Below are 21,171 nucleotides of genomic sequence, written 5' to 3'. Positions count from 1 at the left end.
TGCGTGCAGCTTCTGATTTGCAGGCATTCTGCAGATATGTCCCACTCATACTGTGGGACTTGAATTTTCACTGCCAAAAAACTTATTTTTTCCTCAGTGACTCTCTCAAGGATCAAAGCTTCTTCTCAATATTACATTTTCCTTCCCCAAATATTGACATATGTTGTTTAAACTACAGTACAATATTATGGGTGTGGCAATTTTAATATATATCTTTTTCAAATTCTATATACACTAAATCTTATTAACCCAAATCAAGTTTATACAAAAGCATACACACAAACTGTACACAGAAGATGGAAACAAGTATTTGTGTATAAATTATCCATAAGTAAAAAGGCTTAAATTATTTTCTAGGTCGTTTGAGGCAAGAAGGAATATTTTTATTTATTTGGTGACTCTCCTGGGTTGTCTTCAAATGTGATTTGCCAATCAGTATTTCTGCTTATGTGACATGTATCTCTCAGTTGTGCTTCTGTTGGCTAAGCAGTAGATTAATACCTGAACCCTTTCCATCCTATTTTTGAGCCATATCTTTCCTTTTCAGGAAGGAGGAATGAATAAAGTTCAAATGCATATTTATTTAACTTATTTCTAGGCAGAAGGATCAGCGTAGTAGTCCAGGTCATGTGGTGCACCTTTGCAAGATGCAGCTATGATTGGCTGCCTCGGAACTCTCTCAGCCGAAGATAAACTTGACTTATGAATTTTAAGGGTATAAGCCAGGGTCTGCAGTCTGACATCAGATGACCAACGTACAATCTTCAGTGTTTATCCCTAGCAGTTGCAGCTTCTTCTGTACGTGCACAAAAGACACTGTAGTAGAGTTCTTTCCCTGAATTCTCACTGTTCAAAAAACTAATAAGAAAACATGACAATGTCATGGGATAGAATCTTCCAATCTACACTTCAAAACTAAGTTCTAGAGCTACTACTGGCAGGACAGATAAACTCTTTTTGCCTTAGTTTCCCTGTACAGATAACAACAGGTACCTTTCTCACTGGGGAACTTTAATTAATCAACAACTGTGCATTGCTATATAGAGCAGAGCAATCTGGCATGAGCAGTTTATTCAATGAATTTACCCTGCTTGCAGATAATCCTTGAGCAGATGGTGTTATTATCAGCCACAGAGGAAAAGAACCAGCCTGAACACTGCTCTGTTTTATTTCACTTACAGAATCTTCAGACCCAAGGAAGGAAGTATTTCTCAAAAATGAGGAACCTTACCTTTTCAGCTGTCTGAGAACCACCTTCAAAAGACAGTGCCCATGGGACTGCTGGAGCTCTTCCTATCCCCAGGGAGACAGGTGGAGGAGGCTTCCATATGATGTTCGACTGTTCAAGGTCCACTGGGATCTGTCCACACTTCAGAAAAGATTTTATCTTAACCAGAAAGCCTTTTTAAAATGTCTTGTCTCAGCTGAAGCCTTCAGATAATGGACAGACTTTCTTTGACATCAGGAAACAAAACATCATTTTGAAGGATAACACAGAGTCAAGTCAGAATGAGTTTTACTTCAAAAAATATTCAAGAATTCTATCAATCAAGGTAACAATTACAAACCACATAAATTCACTGCTTGCTATTCAAGAGAAAAACTGCTTGTTATCATTGAGTCTAACTTAGGTATTTCAAAGCAGTGTTCCTCATTGTTACTTTTCTTTATTTTTTAATTTTTATTCCCCTGGAGACTAACTTAAGGTGTACGTGAATTTTCAAAAAGGAATTTTATAACTCATAATGTTTCAGCATTCTAGCCTTCTAAACAATGAGCACAAGGCTATATGGTATAGCTTAGTTTATATTTAATATTTATTTAGATATTAACAAATGCAATTTTTAGCCTTGCAAGTTAACAGTCATCTAACGTTTGACAGCTAGTGGTTGGTGTGATTACATAGGCTGTCAAAGACAACCTCTGTTCTGATACAGAAAACATATAACTTGATTGCTCAAAACTAGATAACGTGAAGAATTTTGCTGTAGGACCATGCCTTCAGTTTATGAAGTCAGAAATTGCATTACATTTCCTTGTCTCTATTACTTCTGTCTAGAGCAAACCATCTAACCCTTAAAGTACCTAAATCCCACAGAAGTCATAGGTATCGCAGTCTGATTGTGAGAGTTTTAACGTCCTTGGGAGGCACAGTTGGTATCTGCTTGTGCTTGAATGTGCAGCGGTGACGGAGACAATGATGCACTTTAGTGCCATCTCCTATTTAAGTCAGTTTAGATGAATTAAATTGTTTGTATTTAAAAGTTATTTGTAGAATTCATGATGAACTGCTTGGAACTAAGTGCTTCTTGTAAGTGCTGAATCTAAAAACACCTGAGAAACTTAGAAAGGACACCTGTGTTAATACCTTAATCTGAAATTTCATCACTTTTCTAATGTAATGAAATGGTGCCAAACATAATGGGCACAAAGTTGGAAATTGGTTTAACAGGAAATTTGACACAATTGGAATTGATTTGTTTTTGAATGTCACTTGTGCAGCATGCGGAGCAAGGGGCGATGGACACCGCGCTGGATGTACGGAGGTGAGCTCTCTACACCTACACTTCCTGCATCTATTCTATGATCTATCTTATGACTTTTTCAGACAGGTATATATAGACCTTCAGAAAGCCATGGTCCATTGTGCAGGTAAGTTGGGTACACTGAAAATTTACAGCATTTATGAGGAATAGATTACTTGAAAGGAAAGTAACACGAAGTTTAAATGCCTGTAAAAATCATGTCAGTTCCCTTTAGTAGGTTTGGTATAACTGTAAGATACTGTACAACTGTACCACTACTTTAAAACCTACAGGAAGTCTCAAGTCATTTCAGTTGTCAAATTCATATATATATATTTTTTTCTTGTGTGTTCTTGTTTATTTCTTTTTGCTGGGCACTCATCATATTCCAAACTTTATCTTTCTCATTTGGATGTTGTACAATCAATGAATATACAGATGTTAGAGCATGTATATAGAGTTTGGCTACATAGTTATTACACTAAAGCAGCAAAGATAGGACACTTACCCATATCCTGGGCTCACTTATGAGACTCCAGCGGAGTGAATCTCCAGAAGAGATACTTCCCCACTGGTAGTCAGCTCTTAAATGGGTCTAGGAGAGGTGGAGCAAAGATCCACTCCTTCCAGTAGCACAGGTGAATTGCCTTCACCTGTGCTCCTGTGGCTGACTCATTGCTCACCTCAGGTGATCAATCAGGGGTTCAGGCTGTGATTCAGCAGTTCCCATTACAGATGTATTAAGAAGCGCTACCTATCAGATACTACAAGTTAAATTGGTGGAAGATTAAGCAGTTTGCGTATGAGCAAGCACTGAGTATCTAAAAGTACGCACAAATATTACGAAAGCAGACTGAGGAGGTGTACGTGCCAGCAAAGGAGACTTGGAGCCATGCTTTGGCTTTATGTTTAATTGCATACATGCAAAGCAGAATTTCTCTTCATATCCAACACAAGAGCAATATTATCCCTGTGTGAACCTCTGGGTAACATTTATAGTTTGCTCATTGGATCACTTAGATAAAGAACTCTGTCACTTTGTCACATCGGCATTAACTTGAGCCACAAGAATTGAGCTAGATGACTAAGGATGCCCATTAACTTTTGAGCCAAACAGCAATACAGTCACTCCCGCTTCCCCAGAGGAAAATGCCAAAATCCTCATTGATTTCAGTGGGGATAGGGGTTTCCCCGAGCAGACATTTCTGCACTGCAGAGGGATTGTGCCAGACTGTCTGCACTAAGGAGTCTCCATACGTTCTCTGTTCCCTTCACATGAAAGCAAGCAAGCAATGTGGGAAAGTATTATCTGTTCACGTAACGAGTGAAAGAAGGTGCACATCTAGACTCAAAAAGTGAAGACAAATCACGAAAGACATAATGTGTCTAAACAAGAAAAAGGACAGAGAGCAGGAAGACCCATGTCCTGTGTTTAACAGGCGCTTCGTGTTCCTTCCTCTCTAAGCAGAGAGACTTTTAGACATGCTGTACCATCTGAAGTCCTTCACTTCTTCCTTCCAACACTGTGTCAGTTTTGGTTGTAAAGGCCCACCACACAATCACCCTTTTCAATGTAACTTATGATTATTGTCTCCAATTCTTTCTGTACATTAATAGATGAATGCTTCCATAAAGAAACAAATTGTGCAGCCCTGGCAGCTCAGTGCTGTGGAGATCATGGAGGAAGGAATTGAAGAAAACAGAGAAAACGTGAATAGTTTTAGACTCAAAGGCCTTAATTAACAATGTATGAAAGGGACATTAACTCAAATATTAAAAATAATCTACTTATATACAAATCTTTGGTGATTGCCATTAATTTGCAAAGAACGCATAAGCTTTCAGAAAGGCTTGCGTTATCCTGTAAGGTAGTAGCAGAATCGTGGGCAAGAAAACGAACCTGAGAGAAGTACAGTCCCTTCTTGAGATGCTGCAATAGCATTCTCACATCATAGCACACGTAAAAAAAAAAAAAAAATGAACATCACATTAAAAAAAGACTCAGAAGACTGCAAATATTACTGTAAGTTACCATAAGAGAAAGTAAAACTTCATTTGTTTGTTCATCTCACCATTCTTTAAAACAACCTGAAAGACAACAGCAGAATTACAGACTGTCCCAAGTTGGGAGAGACTTGTAAAGTTCATTGAGGCCACCTCCGGACTCCATACAGCATCTGACAAAAAAGAAAATAAAGAACAGAAATCAGAAAAATCATGTCAATATGAAAACCACATTAATTAAGTTGTATGATAGCATTTGGAAATGAGAATGAGTTCAATTACATCAACCACAGAACAAAGAAGGAGGAGAAAGAAGAATTTTGTACTTAAAAAAAAAACAACACTGAAGACAAGCAAAGTGCCTTATCTTCTTTGTCATTTAGGATTTGAATCTCCTAAAATTTAATTTACATCCTGTCTGATTTATATTCCGGAATAGTTGCTAATCAGACAAAGCTGTTCCACTTTCTATGAGAGCTGAGAATAGGGCCTGGGCGTCCCCAGTGGATATCAAACTATAGATTCATTTTCATTTTCTGTCTGACACTCTAAATATTTGAACAACTTGAGCAGGAGTGGCAGAGGGATGCACCCTAGAATACTAATTGCCTTTGAACATTCATTACAAATTGGTCAGTTGTTTGGGAATTCATTTAGAAAGCATGAAAGGTGGATGTTTAAGTTATTCATTAATAAGGATGGTGAGAAAGGAAGCTGGCTTCCACATTGAAGAGGTTTTTTTGCTTGTCTAAAAACCTAAAGTTATACCTAAGTGCGGAACTTAGTGAATATAACCTAAAGAAGAATTTAGGAACATGCAAACTGCAAGAAAGGGCAGTCTGTATAAGAAAGAATAATTAAATTGTATGTAGATCCTGATCTTTGTGAAGGAACATTTTAAATGTAGTCGTGTATGCATACACAAACATTCTGTAATTTAGGTGCGCTAAGTACACTTTCATTCAGAAAACGAAGTCCATCTCACATAGAAGCAAAGGCTAGAATTAAATAAGAAGAAAAACAAAAACTTGATATTGACAAAAGGGAAAAATTTTAAGTTACTCAAATAATACAGGTCTTAAGTTGGCATTACTCTGTACAGTCTTGCAACTCTTTGGTAGCTACATCCATTTTTGAAGATGCCAACATTAGATTCTTAGTCCTAAGGTCTTTTTGCAGTGCTCAGTGCAGATGAGCTGTGCTGTTTGCACTCTAATCCGACCAAAAAATTGTTCTAAATTTTCATTTCATTATAATCAGGCATTCAAAAAGCTCCAGCTGCTAGACAATGTAAGAGAGCATGGTATTCATAAAGCTGCAATTCTGTATTTGCGGTCTTGAAGAATTGAAAACCTGACTCAGGAGTGTCAAAACAGGAAACTGGAGGGATTTCTTTCTGTCACTGTGCCATATGTGCATGATTTCACATTTAGGAAAAGATCAGCTTCAAGACAATCCCCCTTCTGGAATGTGATTTTTCTAGTGCTTCTAATTTTTGTGTATGAGAGAAGATGGGAAGAAAATCAAAGTGTTTAAAAGACAAAGGAAAATAAAATGAAAACTTACTTAGCAGCAATAACCACAAACAAAAAGGTTATTTTTAAATCTGCAGGACTAAACAATCACTCCCACGATATAATGAAATCCAGAAAATATATCAAAAACCTAGAGAAGGAATTAGCTGTGAATGCAGTGAAAGTTGAAGAAGATGCCTTGAACATCTTAGCAAGTAGTTTCAAGTCAGGAGAAAGTTACTTTACTTAACGGAGGAAACATGCAATTATTTTCAGTTCTCTCCTTCCATTGGATTAAACAATAACAACAAAATTGCCATGGACTGTATTAAGTTGTTAGTGAATGACAAACTTCACTTACCTTAGATTTATTGACTCAGATCCCATATCCTTCTCTTTCTCCATAAAACTGGCAGGCCTACTCTGACAGTAGGCTGTGTTAGGCATTTGCATTATTATGCAGTTGCCTCTTTAAAGTTTTGTTTTCTTGCTGTTGGGAAAAATATTCATGCAAAGTCTTGCATCAGAGATAAGGCTGATTTTCCCTGCATCCAGGTTCACTGTTCACTACACACAGCATCATAGAAAATCAGCTGCTGGTGTATGTAATTACAGTCATGCACAATAGATATGCCACGACAACAATTTTGCTTGTTTCTTTACCATGTTAATATGGGAGTCATTGGCAGTCAAGCAGAAGACATTTGTCTTGAATTGAAATGAAAAGAGGTCATCTAGTAAAATCCATGTACAAGAATTTAACAAAAGACTACTAAAAAAAAAAGTCTTTTAAGAAAAAATAACACTCATTAATTCAGAATTTCTCTCACAAAGATGAAAGGATATTGCCAAGTAAGATTGAAACACTGTTTAGCAATGAAACTTTACGTTTCTTAATATAATACTTTTAGGTACATAAAAAGCTTCGTAATAGATAAAAAACAACAATACTATTTATTATTACCTTCTCACAAAAATTAAAAAAAAAAAAAAAAATTTCTTCAAGCAAAATACATTTAGTTGAGTGAACTGATTTTTTTAGTTAAACACTGTCCATTTTGGACAAGTAAAGACTGGTAGTTTCCTATCTTGGCTAAGTATTCACAAACCAGACTTTTGTAACAGGATGATCTGTCTTCCAAGAACTAGAACAGCAGTCTTCTCTATATGGGATAAATAACGGCTCCTCACATTCATTCACACTTGCTATTTTCAGTCAGAAATTCGGACTTTTCCCAACATCTTTAAATTTCAGTCAGAAGTACTACTGACAGATGTTGGATACATCACACAATTTCAGACCGCCTGGATTGTTAGTTACTGTTTGACAACTTCTAAGCCAAAACGTTCATCTGCTGATGGTATTCAGATATGCATGTACAGGTTTTTCTGTCAACAACACACTAACTCAAATCCTTATTTTTTGTTTCTCACAAAGATCTTTGTGCTTTGTGGGAGTTTTCCTAACTTCGGCTGTCTACTTGCTACCAAAGGATGTTGAGATGCACGAATCCAACTGCCATTACCTGATAGTTTCAGGGTCGTATTTTTTTTCTCCCCACTTGTTTGTCATTTTTTAATGTAAAGACTTGTAAACTTAGTGCTGTTTTGTCCTCATTGCATAATCATAACAGCTCTTCTCTTGAGCAGTGAAAAATGCAATTTTATCTCCTCTCTCCTCTCCTCTGGCACAAATGTACACAGATGTGCACACGCAAAACTATTTTGTTAAGGCTTACAACTGCCCGCATTGACACTTTTGGCAGAAGTGCATGCTAACAAACAGTCTGATAAGCAATGACTTGTGATTGCAGCAGTGGCATGTAAGGCAGTGACAGCTCTGAAGTCTGAAGTACTAATTGAAAATATGCATTCAAAAGATCCAAACTTCCAAAAAAAGTGACAGTTGCTGTGTTGACAGCAATTGATACAGTGCTACGCTTATCATCAGAACAGGCTAAACAGCAGGATTTCCAGTTCATTAGACTTTTTTTTTTTTTTTTCCAAGCTCTCCAGTAAATAACTCTTTCTGTCAGTTGGCAACATGGAATATTTGCCCACTTCACTGCTAATAGCAAAAGCAAAAAACACTTAAACGTTTCCTGGACCTTGCCGCAGGCTGTGTCAGCAGACCGAGACAATCAACCTCCTTCAGACCCCAACTATCCAAGTAACACTGTTGACAGAGCTTATTGATAGCAACGAGTGGGCCAAAAATCCACCAAAGAACTACATCTTGCTCCTCGCCTTACTCTATTCAAGTATACATCATGTCCTCACCTTCTTCTCCCTTTGCATTTCCCCAGTACAGCTTTGTCCAAAGTAGAAATCGCATACTGTTGCTGAAGCTACGCACTACTGCAAGCATCTAGGAAAGTATCTAGGGACTATCTGGTGTCTATCTGAACCATCAAGCTTCAATTTTAGATCCTCTGGTTTCTTACAAACTACTCACATGCCACAGTTCTGGCACCCAGGCATGACAAAGTACCAAATATCAAGATTTTTTCTCACCTCTTTTTTCCTCTGGGTCACCTTTCTCATCAGAGGGTCTGTCATGTGCAGGCCGTGGAGATGGATCTGCCACTTGCGTCACTCTTCTGATGTCAGAAACCTTCCTAGTTTGCACCCTGCATTGGCAGCAGAGCTTTTCATACTATGCGTTAGGCTCAACAACAGGGCTTGCTCTTCCTAATTTCCATTGGGTTTCAGTGTTTAAGCCCTGAAAAAAAAAAAAAAAAAAAAAAAAAAAAAAGGAGCTGAAAAAAATCATGGGTGGATGCTGCATTAAGTGTGAAATCAGCTGTCGTGCTGGAGATGACTGGAAGGCCATCTTTTAAACCCAACTAGAAGTTGCTCGGAAGGTTTGCCAGACTCTCCATGTAAGATACGCTTTCTCAGTTGCTTCAGTTTTTCTTTTCACTTATGTATCTTCATCTGACTTCTGGTAAAAATGTGATTTCTTATTCCCAATGCAGCTCTGAGCTGCTCATCAGTCAGCAGTAATTGTCAGCACTAGAATTTGCACACATATAGCAATAGGAGAGAATGGAAGTTACAAGACCTATTTCTTTCCATCAAAAACCACTGTCAGTGCATCATTTGCACACCTTGGCTGGATTCTCACGGCCTGGAAAGGCTGTGTCACAGCTGTCATTAGCATGTTGGAGAACAAGCAGTGCTCACGTAAGCATTCTGACAAGCGGCCTCTTCTGCAAACACCAATCAATTGCCTTCCCTGTTGTAATTCAGATTCCTCCAGCCTTGGCAGCAGATACGTAATCCTGTAGATGAGGAATACAAATGGCTGCATAAGATGTAGTGTAATAAAAGAAAATAATAGTCAGTGTAAGAAGCATTCTCAGGTACTCTCTGCAGTCACACTGGGGAAGCTAACTGAACAGACAGAAGGTCCCCTACCGTCTTTCACATGTGATAATGCAAATCAAATATGAGGCGTGCATCAATTTATCTTTTGAGAAAAACGAGGAAAGAAAGGTGTTAGTAATATTTCACCATAAACTCTCCAAAATCAAGAATCACCAAAGCTAAGATGCATTCTCAATATCCAACAGACAGCCACATTTATGTATTTTAAGTGTTTAGTCTCAAGATTATTTCAATATTTGTATGAACTTATTGCACCGTATATTTCGTTCAAAATACTACCTAAACTGTCTACAAGAACGGCATTAAATACAGGATCTGAAATCTGCCTTCATGCATTTCATGCTTCTGAATTATTGTCTCACCTTATTGTAGTAAATATGCACAAGAAGATGTCAAGAAATAATATACGGAGGCTAAGGAAACAAAACAGCGCCTACAGAGATGTTCAGTGCAATGGATTAAATGATCCAGAACAAGGCTGGCATATAGAATTTAACTCTGAAATAAGAACATTCTATATATTATTCCCTCTGTCAAAATACTGTATTTCTCAAAGGAATCACAGCTCAAATTTAGAGATGAAAAAGAAGAGATGCTTCAATCCATTAAATTGTTGTTATTATGAAATTGAGGCATTATTATGAAAATGTTTGTAGTAGGTAGAGCTAATGCTCTGTCCTTTGAAATTCTTTAATGTGGCTTTGAATGTAAAAGTCTGTGATCTGTACTAACTTGAATCCTTCTTTTTGAAAATAATTTTATAGGGGTCTCGGTATTCCCTCAATAAATGGGAATTTTAGAGGCATAGACAGTGTGCAAAATAGTTTGTCACGCTAAGAAAATAACCGGTGCCAGGATGCATAAGGACAGTGGACATGACCACCTCTGCTCTCAAAGAATTTGCATAGTTGCACAGTTTTGCTTGGGATAGGGAGTATTTTTCCAAATAAGCAGACGTGGTTCAAGAATTAACACAAGGCCAGGATTATCATCCAATTTCAAATTGAGGCAGTTATCCCTCTCTGAAGGCTGCAAGTGTAAAAGCATAGACAAGAGCACTGCCAGACAATGAACCCCAATAAATATGCTAAAACAGGCATAAATATATGTACAAATAAAACAATTTTCTATGTTGTATCCAATTGCTAGAAAATTATGTCAAACGCTAAAGCCAATAATATTATTCTCAAGCACATTTTGTTGGGCACTGTCAAGTATCTACAGTCATCTTCATGATCATAAGATGATGATATAAATGCCTCTTCCCCGCACAGTATACGTCACACTGTAGTATTATTCTACTAATTATTGAATTTATTAAAAATCAAGGGGTTCCTTCAGCATGGTTCAGGCATCTCCTCTGGCATATCAATGACACATCCACTCAACCTGGAATAGTAGACCTTCTTATTGATTATGGCAATTTACGAGTATTTAAAACAAAAATTGTAAACCTGTTCCTTTACCAGTGCAAACACTGCATGTGTGTGCTACAGTTTTTGTTGTGTCCTGCCATTCTAATATTATCCAAGATGGGAAAAATGATGGAAAACAAGGGGAAGTTTAAAGCACAAGGTAACAACACTTCCAGTAGTTGCAGGCTGCGAGCAGATCATCACAGAATAGTTACAGAATCACCAAGGCTGGAAAAGACCTGCAAGATCATCCAGTCCAACCACGCACCTATTACCAATAGTTCTCACTAAGCCATATCCCTCAACACAAAATCCAAACATTCCTTGAACACCTCCAGGGTCGGTGACTCCACCACCACCCTGGGCAGCCCATTCCAGTACCTGACCATTCTTTCAGAAAAGTAGTATTTCCTAACGTCCAGCCTAAATCTCCGTTGGCTCAGCTTGAAGCCACTCCCTCTAGCTCTATCACCAGTTACATGAGAGAAGAGGCTGACCCCCAGCTTACTGCAACCTCCCTACAGGTAGTTATAGAGAGCAATAAGGTCACCCCTGAGCCTCCTCTTCTATGTTATATTCTTCTCTGAAATGTTCTTCATTCTCAGAAAAATGAAATCCCATCTCCAGAATATGAAAGCTATGTAAGAAGCTATTCTTTGTCATTTCCGTATGAATCAAAAGTCACCAAAATGTGCAGTGCCAATCAGCAGGACTATTTACATATTTGAATGTAAATTTGCTGAACAGAATAAGCCTGTAACAGGAAAAGATTAAATCACATATTCTGATAGTATTCATTATGAGAGTTGGATTGAAAACGTATATGTGCACATAGCAACGTATGTTACACACAGCTCACACTGAAATAGGGTTGCCTCCTTCTCCTTAGATTGTTAACACCATCAAATATTTGCATGTGAATTAAACATATTCCAATAACTATTCAATATGGTTCAAAATATCACTACCGCTTAGATGCATTAGTATTAACATCTGTATGCTAACAGCATAAAATTTTAGTTGGTTCCTCATGACCCATAGCAATGCAAGCTGTTTCCTTCGCCAGTGAAAAACACTTTCAATTTTTGTCATTTGATGAAGTCCCACAAACTAAAACAACACACGTTTGTTCTCTGCATTGAAGAGGCTTCAGATTACTATATTCAGATCTCAAAAGCATAGCGTTTGCTTTTAGCCACAGGAAGAGTCTCAGGCTACGCTGCAGATGTCCTTAGAAAATTCTGGGTAACAATACTGTCTCTGTCTGTAACTTCTAAGCCAAACTTCGTTCTCATTTACATGCATACGTGCACTTGCAAAGAAAAGCACACCAATGTTTTCACAACTCAGTTTGTACATACCATTGTTTCCCAACAGATAAAATTTTCACTGGTTAAAATGAAGTATTATTGCCCGCAAGCTGAAGGTAGGAATTCAACCTATGAATCAAACGGTCATTTTTCTTCTTTTTGATAGTACGTTTACTAGGCAGTTCCAAGATGTAATATCAACTTTATGGCAGATACCACACAAATAATTTCAGCTGAATAATAGTAACTTCCTCCTAATTTTCAAGTCGGTTTAAACAATAAACAATATAATTAACTATATGCATATGTATACACACACACACACACAGATACACACACACAAGGAATAGCCATTTATGCCAGATTCAATGCAATGCACTGAAATCTACAACGCATTGCTGAAAACAAAGCTGCTGTCTGATGCATATGAATGCAGGATAAGCGTGTAGATAATTTCATACCTACCTTACCAGAAACCATGCATAACCTCATCCTTTCATGGAGACATGAAGAAATGGGGCTGATACAAGGAAATCACTTGCTATTCTGGAGATCTCATTTGCAGTCACGTTTTCAAATATATTTGCCCCCCCAAATAGGCCTTGATGGAGGTTACTATTCATGTATTCATATACCTTTTAAGATTAATATGCACACACAGGTGTGCTGAAAGTGCAGCACAGAGGCCCATGGGCATGTTAAAGTCATAAGCATTTACCTGCTCAAATACGCACGCAAACCTGCTCCTACAGGATATTTCAAATGGAATGCATATATAAGACAAGTAGATACTTACAGGTTTCTTCAACTTGAACAAATCCACATACTAGTTTCTGATCTTAATTTTTGGCGTTATTTAAATAACATATCAGACATTAGGTCCACAGGGTTAATTGAACAAGTTCTAATGAAAATGCCTATAACTTTTTTGCTTTTTGACACCATAAGCAACGGACAACCGTAAAATGTAGGTAGCATATTTATGAAGTATAGAACTAGTGAAAAGTTTTCTTGATAAATCAGTTTTCCTCTGAAAAATACACATTTGACTAAATTATGTTTTGCAGAAACATATTGTTTCCAGAGCAGTTCAACAAAATTGTCAAAACTTAATTTCAATTAGGTTGAAAATTTCATTTTTTACCACAGATAGATAAAATATTTTTAAGTGAGTTAACATGGATTTCTATATCCACCTGTGTAGCCCTAATATCTCAAGAGAACTTATTCTTCTTAAATTGAGTTCAGGCTGCTCCAGGAGTGCACTGACAACGACTTTCTAGTTCAGGACAGATCCACCAGAGGTGCAACTTCGCTGGACCTGGTGCTGATCAACATGGAAGAGTTTATTATAGAAGTTAATATCAGAGGCAGCCTGGGCTGCAGCACCCTGGATGAGTTTGTGTTCTTAAGGAATGTGGGCCTGGCAAATATTGGAGGCAGGACCTTGAAATTCAGGAGACCATCCTTCAGGTCAGTTAAGGAATTGCTGGATCAGATCCCCTGGGAAACCAGAGTGAATAAGAGAGGACCCGCTGGGCAAACTGAGGGGGAATAAAGGAAAAACATAAGCACTGGAAGTAGATACAGGTGGCCTGGAAAGAATGTAGGGATGCTGTTTGGATGTGCAGCAATGGGATCAGGAAAGCTAAGATAAGGGATGTGAAAAACAAGGCTTTCTTTAGCTATATTAGGCAGAAGAGAAATGCAAAGGAGAGTATATTTCCACTGATAACTGAAAAGGGAGAGCTGACCTCAAACATGGAGAACCTCAGTTAATCAACACGTTGGGCTTGTTTAGCTTGGAGAAAGAAGATCCTGGGGACACCTCATTGTGGCCTACTAGAACTCAAAGGAAGCTTACAAGCAGGAGTGGGATTGACTTTTCACACGGTCTCACAGCGATAGGACAAGTGGGAATGGCTTTAAACTAACAGAGGGGAGATTTTGGTTAGATGTTAGAAGTAATTCATTGCTAAGGGAGCGATGAAGCCCTGGCAGTGCTGTCCAGAGCTGTGGGTGCCCCATCTCTGGAGGAGCCTGAGGGTAGGTTGGATAGGAACTGGGCAGCCTGAGCTGGTGGGGGGCAGCCCTGCCCACAGCTGCCGTTAGAACGGAATGATCTTTAGGGACCCTTCCAATCAAAGCCATTTTGTGATTCTACAATTCTGCGATCATCATTAAACTAAATGCTCTACTTTTAAGAATTATTGGTAACGGAGACCGTAATACTTGCATCAGAATTTAGGAAGTTTCTGCAGCGTAGACTTTTCATCCTGACACATTTTATAAGTGGATTTATCTATAATAAATCTATGAAACAAATGCATGCAGAAACACATTTCTGAATTTATTACTTCATTTAGTTAAGCTTCAGTAAGGTTGCCGAGGTAAAGCTAATATCAGGACATGGCATATTGTACAGGCTTTCCAGATTTTTCTAAGCAATAAAAATAAATCATAGAAATGTTTCTTGCTGTGTTGTGAAGGCTTATGGGTAATTACCAGTGTGGCCATTCTCACAAACTTCAGTGTTTTAGGATTACTTCTATATTTCATATTTCTGTACTAACAGGCAGCAGCAATAAAAATGTGGAATCCAAAGAAAAATATAACAGTCCATAAAAAGAAATTGACATTATCAGTATTATTTGTGAAGCAGTCATACTTACGTGGAATTTTTCAAGTCTAAACTTGCTTTGGCTCTTTTTTATGTTGTAGTTGTTGTTGTTTTTTGCTTTGTTCTGTTTTCATTTCTAAACATTATAGAGATCCAGCCTTCCAGATCTACAACCTTCAGAGATCTTGTCACAGGACTGTGAATTTGGATCCAAACTACACGAAGAAAGATATAAATCCTATGTAGAAACCTCATTCCTACAACAATCCAGCAAAAAATTGAGACGGCTCTCTCTGTCTTGACCAAGCACCCATAAAGGAGAAGACTCTTTCTTTCTACATACCCATACAGAATCCTTTAATTTTTACCCTATTACCCCCCCCTTTTAAGAAAAAATAAAGACTTTTCAAACTTTCATAAGATGTCAAATTATGAAATCTTGCACTTCAATACAATGATAAATCAATCCAAGTTTTAAATATTGTCTGAAAATTTTTGAGCTGAAGACTTAAGCTCACTGTTAGAGGTTATCTTCATTTCTAATGCTATACTTATTTCAAGATGAACCAATAAGTTTTTCTGTTTGTATGCTGCTAAACACTCATCATAATATGTGGTTGTACTTTTAAGATCAAGAAGATTAGAACTATTTAAGGATACCCTATTTATCTTGCTGTCCTTGGAGACGAAGTTATCAGAAGTTATGGATGTCTGCAAATTATCAAAAGAAAAATGTATGTAATGAGAATTACAGCAAAGACATGTAATGAGTAAGGAAAAGCAATTTAAATTCAATAGAAAAAAAAATTAGATTCCATAATGAAAGATGCTGTCATATTATATGATGATACTTTATAATAAAATGACAATATATTTTCATTACAGGAGTGATCTGGACTGGGAAGAAATGGAAAATGCTTAAGGAAAATACTGTATGAATGTGATGACTCACCAAGTTTCTTTTTGGATAAAGATATAAGCCAAACCTTTATGTAAAAACTGGCAGTTCTCTATTATTCTTTCAGAAGCGACATTAGATTTTAAAATTGATAAACTTACTCTTAGTTTCTCCAGTCCTTTTTCAAAAACTAGGAGGATTATAAGGAATCGCCTATTATGTTTGCTTATTGGTTTTTCAGACTCTATTGCTTGTCTATTTCTAAAAGCACAGATGATTAGGAAAACAAGCTATGTGCATTGTTTGTATGCTATCTCAGCACAAAATACTGCTTTTGTGGAGTACTTATTTTTGAGCATAATGTTTGTCTCTCTCTCTCTCTCACACACACACACACCACTAACCTCCCAAAAGTTGCATTAAGTTGAGAATGGGAAAACAGAAAACTAATAGCAAATTCTCTGGGCATGCTGGTAACAGGTTGAAGGTTGGACCAGATGATCTTACAGGTTCTTTTCTAGCCTTAAATGATTCTATGAATGAGTATTTATAAAAGGCTTACTCCTACTACGAGCAAAGGGCACACGAGGCCTGTGTTACATACGGGGCTCAAATCCAAATGCAAACATCCTCTTGTAAACAGGAAATGTTGTCACTCAGTTTGAGCCACATTATCCTAGCATAAACTCACTGTCCACAATAACTTAATGATATAGGCAAAATATATATTTTTTTTTAATAGCTCCATTTCTTTTTGAAGAAATTGGTCTTAAAAAGCTTAAATAAATGTTTAAATAAATGTCTTAATAGTGCAAGCAAGGATCAAAGAAGTTATACATTTTACCTCATAGCATCCATGCTGTAGCTATTATGGACAAGAAGAAAAGCCTGGCCCTTTGGAGAGAAGCCTGTGTATTATGTGTTTTTAAGGGCAACGCTCACTGAAGAAAATCCCAGAGGCAAGTCATAGCAATACCTTGAAGTCTAGCTAACTTCAGATTATATTATCACTCTTCTCTTAGCTCAAGCTGATGAAAACCACACAAATATTTATCTGTATGCAGAGAATACAGTTCTTTATGCTAATTATATTAGAAAAGTTTGCGTGTGAGCAGGCTAAGGAGAAACCTAAGAACCTTGCAGGCTTCTCAGCTGAGATGGTGTTCCAGATGAAGTTACAGAAAAGTTTGGAGTTAGAAGGGGGGAAAATGTGAAACAGGTACAAATATATATTTCAGATCCCCAGGGACACGCTCATTAGTGTTTATGTAGGGCCTCGTGATTCAGTGAGAAAACAATTCTTTCAGAACGTGGCTGTATTTACCTGTTCCCCTCTATCTTCCCTCAGGGCAATAGATAAATTAATTCTAAAGAAAAAGAGGAACGACAACTATTGCTAAATAATGACTTAATCTTATTCGTAATTCCATTTTAAATCTTCATCACATTAATTGATATTCTGGATGTGTTCTCTGAAAGTAATGCCTCTTATTTTACTATGCTGACTGACGGTGTCAGAGGAAAACGTTGGTGGGATGGCCATACAGGCTGAATCATCCTACCCGTATTCCATTACATTTTGTTGCTGTGCAACAGATAGAAGTAGAGGGGCAGTATGACAGAATACTGTCTAACACTGAAGCGTGTATGGAACCAAGGGATGCAACTGAAATCCCACATAAAGGAAAAAATGGCCCCGACCAACACTTCCTGACCACTTAGGGAAACCAGAGAACAAACAATAGATGTGAGCACAGTGAGCGGTACACTTCACCAGAGGTGACAGTGACATGAAAGGTGAGCCACATTCTGGATGGCCATACAGATTTCCATGAGCACAGCACGTGGGCTCTTGTTCACCACAGGCAAAAATGCACAGCTAATGGTAGTGACTGTATTTTGTAGCTAAGAACTTGTTCTAATAGTGTCATTGTGGTCTTTCTATCTGTTGTAGTTTCCAGAAATAAATACAAAGAATTACTTTTAGAGTGACTTACACAGAATGCTAACAATACTGACAAGAAAAAATATCTATATTCTGTGGTCTTCCTAAGACAACAGGGTTTGCTAATAACTTTGCAATGTGAAACGTCATGGTCCATGTCATGCAGGAGGTACTCTGATTCAGGAAAAAAAATATAAATAAAATAAAATCAGCATAAGCCTGCAGCCTTAAAAAACAAGGTTTTATAAATAAACAAACAACAAAATAGTTTATTACCTTTCTCAGCAATTTGCAAATGAAAACTGCAGTTTGATCACAGATGTTGCGGGCACTGTTGAGGTACCAACCTGCTGAATTCACAGATTAAAGTGGTTTTGATCGCTAAGCAAAGTAGTCTGCAGATAAATAATTGGAGCCCTACCTCAAAGTTTAAGCAGAAGAACTAAAAGACATGGTCTGGGCTTTACTGCCTGCTGTGTTTCCTATTCATTTAAGGAACAAGAAGTGTAATTTGCTTCAGTATTTGTCTTTTTCAGTTACTGCTTTTTTATTTCACTGAAGCATAACTATGAAACTAAAATATGTGTTTAGTAACCTGATATAAAAAAAAAAAAAAGAAAAAAAAAAATCAATCATGCTGCGATTATTTGTACGTTGTCAACAGGTTTACGGGCAGGTTCAGCCCAGTTCCGTGACTAACGGGGCGGAGGGATTTCACAAAATCCGCACCTCCGGAAGAAACGGAAAAGGGGACCCCAAAATAATTAAATTAAAAACAGCAGCAACGATCTGAGGAGAAACAAACTAACTTACTAAATACAGTATCAGAATGCAAGATAACACACCATAATACAATATAATTAGAATTGAAACTAATAAATCAAATATAGTTAGAGAGAGAGAATGTCTGAAAGGTGGATAGGACATACCACAACACTGAGGTGAGATGCGCAGTCCAGTTGAGCAGCAGGGAGACGGGAGGAGAGCTGACAACGAGCATCAGGTCACCTTGCCAGGAGTTATATCTCCTTTCTATGACCGCAAAGTCCCCTGGGGAATGTAGTTCATCTTCTTTTCCAGGCAGGTACCCAGAACTTGAGCATTGACAGTTAAACTCCCAGCGCCCCACATGATGTTATGATGTGGAATATCGAAAACCAAAAATCACAAAATCATGACACCAGGTATATATATCTAACAATTGTAAAACAAGTAGTTAATTGTGATTAATTTCTTGTGTAGTTTGAACACATTAAGTTAAAGTAAATTCTAAAGTTTGTCTCAGGATTTTATGCTGATAAACTACCTTAAAGTTCTGCAACTCAATCACATTTGTTGTTCAAACAAACAATGGTATTTAGCTCACAATTATAAATTACATTGTACACTGTTGCATTGTTATCCCAGATTTCCTGTGTGACAAGAATTAATGTAAGTCATTTAAAAGCTATTCTTTGTATAAAATATCAGAGAGGGACCCCTAAAGTAGTACCTTAATTTGAGTATTAAGTTACATTCAATGCAGGAGACCCATAAGTATCTAAAATAACATAATTTCATCTCTCTCCAATGTTATATTCTTATATATTAAGATGAAAGCCTTGAGAGGCATCTAAAATGAACAGCTGGGTAACTTTTAGACTTTTTTTTTGCTAATGGTATATGGAGCATCAGGAGGGAAATGAGGAAAGATCTTGCTCCCTATATTTTAATAAAGATATTAAAGTTTTTCCCAGTGTAAAAGTGAACAGTCATCTACTTTTAGAAAGTCAACTTCCTGCAATAAAATAAATTCACATTATTAAAATATTTTGGAATTTCTTTATTAAAAAGAAGATAAATCTGTTAATTTTTACAACACTTTACGTCATGAGATGACAGCTACCAATACCAATAAACTTTGCAGATATTGACTTGAGAAATTATGGATGTGGACATAGACGGCTGGTTGGTTTTCAGTGTAATCACATCAGCTAATCTAAAACCATATGTTGAACCATAAAAAGCTCACCTGACTTCATACATTACTAATCCGTGCTGTGTTACTAAAGGTTTTGTTTTGCTTCTTGCAGAGAAAGGGCTCTGAACCGCTGAATGTAATTTATGAAGATGAAGCATCTTTTAAATTTCACCTCATGATCTAGAGCTGGTGATGAGAAAGAAATATGGAGGCTCCACAATTCTTGAGAACCTATAAAACACTGTTCCTACTTTAACATTTATCAATTTTTACCTACTACTACAAGGCTTCAAGCAATCAATTATTACCCAGTTCAGTGAGAGACATAGAGCTGTACCAGATAAATCAGAAATCAATTTTACTGTCTTGTGGCTGATTTCTAAATATGTTTCTCCTTACCACACCTAAAAACAAATGAAGCTAGACTATAATTATTGTTATAGTAATTATTCATTACGGACACAGCAGAATTTCCTAATTACTTCAAAGGAAGTTAAAAACTCAAAATCAGATAACTTTTTTTGTTGCGATCTAAATGTACTGTTCTTTTATTATCATCTCCTAAATAAACAGAAAAATCTTTTATTTTTTCTTTCCCAGAGTATTGTAATGAATCTAAGAGATATTTCTCATAGTAAAGAGTCTCATGGCTGTTATTATGTCACCATTTTGGACTTCTCTCACCATACAGAAAATATTTTTCCAGCATAAGGCTGTAGTATTCTGTTTGTGAACCATGGCAGTTACAATCGTAATTATCAGCATTTTAATGGAATACAGAATGAAACCTTACATGAAATTCAAAGCAAATGCTGAGTGCTGAGCTTTTTAAGAGACAGCAAAATGAAAATACAGACTTGCTTCCATGCCAGCCTCTTCCTGTGGATTTTTGTACCTGAGACTGACTCTGCCTGACATCAGCTGAAATGCTGTGAGCAAATTTGGAGCTTATATAACTTTTAAGACATGTTATTTTTATTCCTTCCCTGTAATTAATGTGGAACAGCGGTGAACAAGTTTTAGTGAAATTTTTCACTCCAGAATCACAGAAAGACACAGAAAGGACCTCTGGGAGTCATCTGGTCCAACCCCTCTTCAATTTAGATTTGATCACCCACACACAGACAGCTTCTGAGTGCTGATTGAAGAGAAGGGTGGAGACTCCACAGCCTCTCTAGACAGCCTCATCCAGGCCTCAGTCACCATCACATTCTGAAATCTGGCCTTCTATTTTATTGTTATTATTTTTAAACACCCTCACTTCAGCTATTTGTACGCACTGATGAGATTCACCCTATGAACATTTTCTTGTCCAGTTCAGACCCAGCTCCAGAACAATTGACAACTCAGTTTCTTCATTAGCCTTGCCTCACCAGTGCTGAGGAGCTAGCAAGAACCTCCTCCCTTAATCTGTTGGCAGTGCTCCTTCCAGTGCAGCCCAGGATGCCTTCTTTTTAATTGCAAGAGTGCATGCCACCTGATGGTCAACTTGATCCCAACAAGGACACTGACAACCTTTTCTGCCAAGCTGCTTTCCAGCTAGGTGCACTCATTCTTGCAGATTTTTCCACCTTCGGTACAGAACTTCAC

General features: G+C 37.3%; 1 long non-coding RNA gene across 2 annotated transcripts; it reads right to left on the bottom strand.

Annotated features, from left to right (window-relative positions):
- Nucleotides 1–748: 748 nt before the first annotated feature.
- On the bottom strand, nt 749–20,898 carry LOC125689624 (uncharacterized). 2 transcript variants are annotated; one of them, XR_007375366.1, is made up of 7 exons: nt 18,551–20,898; nt 9,154–9,327; nt 8,558–8,765; nt 6,405–6,533; nt 4,598–4,702; nt 1,232–1,369; nt 749–858 (listed from the first exon to the last, which is right to left on the bottom strand). It is a non-coding gene; the product is annotated as an uncharacterized LOC125689624 (long non-coding RNA). The 2 variants fall into 2 exon arrangements; XR_007375367.1 differs by lacking the exon at nt 18,551–20,898 and adding an exon at nt 14,831–14,981.
- Between the last annotated feature and the right edge of the window lie 273 nt (nt 20,899–21,171).

This window comes from Lagopus muta, chromosome 2 (assembly GCF_023343835.1).
Source record: "Lagopus muta isolate bLagMut1 chromosome 2, bLagMut1 primary, whole genome shotgun sequence".
NCBI lineage: Eukaryota > Metazoa > Chordata > Aves > Galliformes > Phasianidae > Lagopus > Lagopus muta.
Note: the sequence above shows the minus strand (reverse complement) of the source record. Positions and strands in the feature narration are given on the sequence as shown.